This window comes from Corvus brachyrhynchos, unplaced genomic scaffold (assembly GCF_000691975.1).
Source record: "Corvus brachyrhynchos isolate BGI_N302 unplaced genomic scaffold, ASM69197v1 scaffold3, whole genome shotgun sequence".
Lineage (NCBI taxonomy): Eukaryota > Metazoa > Chordata > Aves > Passeriformes > Corvidae > Corvus > Corvus brachyrhynchos.
In genome coordinates, this window is record NW_008237619.1 from 1,479,531 (window position 1) to 1,486,416 (window position 6,886).

The following is a 6,886-nucleotide window of genomic DNA, read 5'->3' on the forward strand; positions in this document are numbered from 1 at the left end:
AAAAAAAAAAAAAAAAAGTAGATATAAGAAAATGCTTTAAAGTTCTGTTGCGGTCTTCAGGAGGTAGACAGTTAGGTCTATTAAACATGCAGAGAATTTTGACACCTACTACAATGCAATAAGGTATAAAACTACCATGTGAATTGATACTTGTACAATATGTAGATGATTTGTTACTTGCCAGCAAGGCATATGAAGATCGAAAGATACTATTTGTCTATGCACTGCTTTAGAAGGAAAAGGCCACTATATGCATCTCTGTAAGCTTCAGCCGTGTTGTCAGGAAGTAAAACATTTAGGATTTATATTAACAAAAGGACAAAAATTAGGAGACCCAGAAAAAGTCCAGGATATGGTAACCAGGCTGTGGTTACTCAACCAGTAACAAAAAAAGAACAGTTGTGAGGATTTCTTAGAGGTAGAAAGATATGGCAGACTCTGGATATACCGGGGTAAAGCAGCTCAGTAAATCATTGGCAGAGAGTACTGCTAAGGAAACTTCCCTGTCAGACCACCCAGGAGCCACTCCAGCTATCACTCGCACCACCTGAGCTGGGACCAAGGCCCCTTGGCAGCTCCATGCTCCACACTCCCATAGTCAGACTGAGTTTCCTCAGCAGCTTGACCCTAGGTTTCCCATAGCACAGTTTCAGTTATATCAATCCTTAAAATAATTTCATCACAGTGCAGTAAAATGGCAGCTCAAGATGGTGCCTCCGAGAAGGGACCCCAAACAAGTCTAAGTCCTCTTGCCAGTCTAAGTGTGGGAAGGTTTGGGTCTCGTCAACTCCTGCAGTGTCTCAGAGCATCCATTTGCTTGGCTGTGCCACAGGTCCCTGTGCCATTTTGCTGGGCAAAGGGTCGGCAGTTGCCTCATGCCTCCAGAGCTCCATCTGCAGCTGGCACTGCAGCTGCCTCTGAGCTGCCAGCACTGAATGGATTCCTTAACACTACCAAGACAGAGGATGTGGAGCCTGTGCAGTGGGGTCCAGAAACAGAAAAAGCTTTCCAAGCTATTAAAAGGAGTTTTAGCTTTTGCTCTGGCATTGGGATTGCCAGATTACTCCAAGGCCTTTTGAACTATTTTTGCATGAGAAGACAGGCTTATGGAGCTTGTGAAGTCCTTACTCAAAACCTATATCCACATCGCTGCCCTGAGTCATTACTCAACTCAACTGGATGCTGTAGCAGCAGGGAATAATTCCTATGTCAAAAGCAATAGCAGCAACAGCAATTACCATGAAAAGGAGCAGACTTAGGTCTGAGTCACCCAACAACTATGTGTACATTAAGTGGACATGATTCTTAAACATGCTTCACAAGCATCATCCCCACAGAGAGCATATAGTTGTGAATAAATTATTTTAAATATACATATTATTTTGAGATTTTTTTTTTAATCCAGCAACTTTATTTCCTGTTCCCTTCAATAGTGAGCTGCATCATGATGTGCTCAGGTAGTGTTTCACTCCAGCCACCTACAGGGAGATACGCATGATCAATCTCTAGAGAACTTGGATCTAATCCCATTCTCCAATGGATCTTCATACATGAACGGAAAATGACACACAGCCTACATAGGGATGAAAAACTTTGAGGCACCTGAAGCAGAACCTTTACAACCCTTAGTGAATGCCCAAGGAGCTGAATTGACCTGCGTTAGGAAGAGCAGCCTGGTGGGGATGTAATTAATGAGTGACTATACTAATTCTAAATATGCTTTTGAAGAGTGTCATACAATCTCTGTGCTATGGAAAGAACCAGAGTTCTTTACCTTGGCAGAAAAGAATGTATCTAATGGAACTGAAATACAAGTGGTGCTGGAAGCTAGCAAGCTTACAAGAGAAATTGCTCTAGTACACTGTCCAGCTCATACCAAAGGCTCCTGTGAAACAAAGAAATAATAAAACTGCTCAAACTTGTAGTCAGGTAGATTTAAAATGGCCTGAAGTTTAGGAGTAGTACTATGGGATAGCGAGATATTGGACATAACTCTCACCAACCTCTAGAGTGGTCATCAACAGGAATAGTATTTGGGCAGAAAATTATACCTCAGACCAGCCTCTTAGAAAATAAATGGTTGGAGACCACTTCACACAAAGTAATAAATGATAAATAAAATAAAATACAGCTACATGACGTACAACCTAGAGAGGAAGGATTAATTAAGGTATTTTCAGGAAAATCCAAATTGGAACTTAAATAGGAGGGACCACACACTGTCATATACTCTTTGCTGTTAAGTTTTAGGTAAGGAAACTGGATACACCATTCTCACATCAAACAAGTAGTGGATGGTAAACCAGTTGATTGTGATTTTATATTGGTAATCATTTAAGTATTTGTTCACAGGAATCTATAATGTTGTACTCTACCCTGGTAATCCTGTTAGCTTTGTTATACTTGTTACTTTGAATAATGCTGTACATAAAGGCAGCAGTTACAGAATGGGTGCACAGACATATATGCCCAGGGATTATATAAAAGCCCAGGGATTTCTTGGTTCAGGGTCAATCCCCAGAAGCATCAGTTCGAGCTGTTATTATGTTATGATTAAAGTGCTGAAAGGAACCAGACATCTGACACTCTGCTACAAAAAACCCAAGCTTGAGGCTGAAAGGAAAACTTGTCTGCCACCATGACTGTAGGCATGTCCAAGGAGTCAAACAGCACTCTTTGCTTCACTGGAGCCACCTGCCCTGGAGAGGCTTCGTTCACAAAAATTTGACTCCCACAGTGGCTCCTGAATGATCAGGCAGGAAAGTTTCCTTAAGACCACTTAGGCATTGCTCATTAGCTTTTAAGAAGGTTTTCTTCAGTCACAAACTTTACATTTTCAGAGATCAGCTGACATCTCATGGAAGTTGAAATGGCATTTTACAGAGGTGCAGCCATTGCCTCAGTACTGGTCAACTGCAATAGAACAGCATCTCTTTGCTTAAGAAGTATTTTGTTCTAAACTCTCATATCTCAACTGTAACTCAAGCCACCATGATGAACAGAGCCACAATCACAGATGAAAGTTAAGCAAACATCTTACTGTGGGGATCACTGCCTAGACTGCATAACACTATAAAATACACAACCTTATGGAGGTAACAGAGGCTACTTATACTAGTTTGATTTGAAAAGACAACATCCCACCCATTAAATGCTGGTGGTTCCTTTCCAAAGGCTGATCTCTGAACCCTTTATCGTCTCAAGCAGCCACAATGAAAGAAGGTAGTCTTAACAGGTTAGCTCTCACTAACTTCCTAATACCTGAAAGATCAGACTTGGAGCGTCTAACTGGAACTGCTTAGCACTGAACTGGGAAAACACTAAAGGCAATTACCCAGCTATTATGGAAACATTGAAAACAGTAAGGTAATAGAAACAATTTACCTGGGACTATCCATTTGCCATCAAAGATTTTTTAAAATTAAAATTTATTTGAAGATGTATTCTAACAACTTTACTTTCAACTTTCCCACCATAAGCTGCCAAGTGCAAATAACATTTTGGCACAAAGTACTTTGCTCACCATCCCAGTCTGACCTATAAAAGTGAGAGCAAGCAGTACAAGGAACACATTGTCATTTCCATCTGCAGAGTGCTGTACATCAACCCACAGAATAAACCAACACCCTCAAGTCTGTAAAACCAAAAGGATGCATGGACTTATCAGTTTCTAAATGCTGTGGGTAAAATAGAATATATTATCAACTTTGGAGAGAAAGTCGTAAGATATTAAGGGGGGGAACCTCTAGAGAACTTAGAACATTATCTTTGTCACTGAGTGTTTTTAAGAGCACAAAGATACTCACAGTTTCTCCTTCCTTTGGACAGAGGATTCTGCTGCTCTACTACGCTCTTTTGAGACCCCATCTGAAATACTGTGTACAGTATGCCCCAATATAAAGAAAGACATGGAAATGTTGGACCAAGTTCAGAGGAGACCACAAAGTTGGTAAGATGTAGGAACCCAGAGTGCCGAGAATATTTCTCTGCCAGTTTTTAAGGGTTCTTACCCCCCTGAACAACACTGTTTTAACCTCCAACCTTGGGAAAAATTACCAACGATCAGACAAGAACTAGAAAATATGGTGGTGTGACTTAGGTGATAGACTACTTGTTGGGGAAGATGAAACAGGAAAGCCTTATAAATATGATTGCCTCACAAAAGATTTTGGGAATATGAAAACTACAGGCGACAGTGAAATGAAAGCCACTTTTGAAATACCAAGTATTAGTTACTGAACAACTGGAAAACAATGGTATGGCCGACTGAAGGTAATCCCCTCTTGATTGAACAATACCCTCTGCTTGCAGGCAGGTCCAAGGGTCAGAGCAGACCCTACTAGCTCAGCAGAAGGGGTCCAAAGAGTAGTTTTTAGAAGTTAAGATGTAACACTCTATGGTAATATAAGAACTCTTATAGGCTGTATGTAAATGCTATAGGATTTGTATCTTGTATTAGATTGGTTAGTGACAATTAGAATATTCAGTACAGAAGATGATTTATTGTGTTGTAACCAGGACTTCATCACTTCTTTTTCACTCTCATTCCTCTCGCTCTCTCTCTCTCTCTCTTACCCGCTTACTCTCTTGCTCTCTTGGGCCTGCTCAGAGCTGCAGCTGGCAGCTCTAAGCAGTGCCCCTATACCCACGCCCTTTGCAATAAACCGCATGTTCCAAGATCTGACTTCAGAGATCTCCGTCCATCCCGACCGTCCGACCCACCCCAAGCTCCCACAACTACTGTGTAAGACTGTCACAGGGTGAAAAATTTAGAGGTTTTGGGCTTCTCTTTGTAGTAAATAGGTAAGAGTAAAAAATATCAAAATGGAGGATTGTTGTTGTTCTCTAAACCTTCTTTTTCTTCTTCTACTACTCCATGTTTTGCAGTAAAAGTAGTTTGGAATGATTGGATAGAGAATTCCGCAGTTCCTGCCCGTGTTACTGAATAATTGGTAGGAAAGTGAAAATAATATACGTTTTTAGTAACTATTGGTTAAATTATCTTTAAAAGGCCATGTAAATCTTGATAATTAGACTTCTCTCCTGCTTTCTGTGCTCTATGCTGTACCTGGGTCACGCTAGTGGCTCTGTTCCTCTGATAAGACTTAATAAACAACTATGCGGCAACACTGAAACTCCAGGAAAAGTCTTGGTTTATCTTTGAAACGCCTTGCAAGGACTTTTAGAAAATTCTCTCCCATCAGGAGGGATTTGATTTATGGCACGGTTCAGTGTCAGTAAGAGGACTGGAGCACCTCCCCTATGGAGACAGGACAAGAAAGTTGTGGCTGTTCAGCCTGGAGAAGAGAAGGTTGTGTAGAGACCTCACAGCAACTTCAAGTGTCTGAAGGAGCCTTAGAGGGAAGTCAGAGAGAGACTCTGCATCAGGAACTGTAGTGACAGGACAAGGGGGAATGGCTTCAGACTGTAAGAGAGGAAATTTAGGTTAGATATATGGAGGAAATATTTTACAATGAGGGTTTGGAGGCCCTGGCACAGGTTGCCCAGAGAAGATGAAGCTGCCCCATTCGTGGACATGTTCCAAGGCCAGGCTGGATGGGGCTGGGAGCAAGGCGGTCTAATGGAAGGTGTACCTGCCTGTGGCTTGGAACGAGATGAGCTTTAAGGTTCCTTCCAACCTAAACCATCCTAGAGTTTATAAAATACAGTTTCAAAAAAGTAAATCTTTAATATGTAATCATTTAATTGCACACATTTAACTATATCTCCACATTGCTACCATGGAAAACACTCATTCAAAATGTCTTTCCATAGAAAAATTATAAACTCTAGAGGGTATTTTCTTCATACAATAAACTGTCACCTATTAACCAATTCTGCACAGCTTGATGTGACTCACATTTTACAGCATGGACCTCTTTACAAATTGAGACTGAAGCTGAGACAGCACCAAATTTCTTCAATTCCACACAAACAGCAGACATTCCTTTGTGTGAGTTCCTGAGGGTCTCACAGGACAGAAGGTAGAAAGAGACAACAGCAGGAGCAAATCATACAAATGAAAGAATAGGTACCCAACCACTTTGATTTCAGTTCTTATTAAAAGAAAAAGCATATGGAATATGGATTGTACTACAATACCTTGCATGTACTAGGCATCACGAAGAGGTCTGGATAGCCAAGTTTTATGGCAAAGCATTGCATTCATCCAAGAGAACTTCGTAACATATCTGAAATCACAGCTTTAGAGAGCAGCTACTACCTATAGAAGCTTTTCGTATCTTCACTTGAAATCGCTTGGAGGGTCTATTTCCTTAGAAAATACTGCATATGCATAATTCCCATGGGGTTTTGATTTTTCCAAAGATCAGGCCAAGCAGCTTCAAGGAAGGAAGCAAACAAATATCATGTATAAATCATAAAAAAATTCAGCCTTAACGACCTACTCTTAGAAGAGAGATAACTGATATTGCTCTATGCCTATGCACCTTTCAAAATTGTGGGCATCATGTTAAATCAAGTGATTTTAAGAGTGTTATCTCGATTTAAGGGCGACCTTTTACATGGGAGTTTCTGTGTCTAAGTACATGATTTATTTTTCACTGTCTCTCACTCACATACTTTTTGCTCTACCAGTACACCAGCCCCACTTTCCACCCATTTCACCCCTTTCTCCCATCACTTCTTCTATTGCTCATGATGCTTTGCCACCATCCCAGCAATCCTGTGACAGCTCCTGTGTCGCATTTGCCACGCACACACCTCATCGTCCAGCACCACATCGCCTAATACAGAGCAGGACTGATAGACCTTCACTGCTTGAGCCAGTGCAGAACCTGCGCGGGCTCCCCACAGTGTAGAGCTCCCCCACCTCAGCCCATGGCTCCGGCACCCCTCCAGCTGCCCCACACCTCTCCCAGCCACA

General features: G+C 41.4%; 1 protein-coding gene across 2 annotated transcripts in view; it reads right to left on the reverse strand.

Annotated features, from left to right (window-relative positions):
* THAP12 (THAP domain containing 12) overlaps nucleotides 1–6,886 on the reverse strand; it is a 32,341-nt gene that overhangs the window by 13,929 nt on the left and 11,526 nt on the right. Inside the window, exon 1 of one of the 2 annotated variants that reach the window (XM_017731694.1) lies at nucleotides 6,103–6,856. The exons of the other annotated variant lie outside the window; for it this stretch is intronic. The gene's annotated coding sequence lies outside the window, so the exon portion shown is untranslated. Of the gene's footprint in view, nucleotides 1–6,102; nucleotides 6,857–6,886 lie in introns of those variants that run through there. 2 annotated transcript variants of the gene reach the window in all.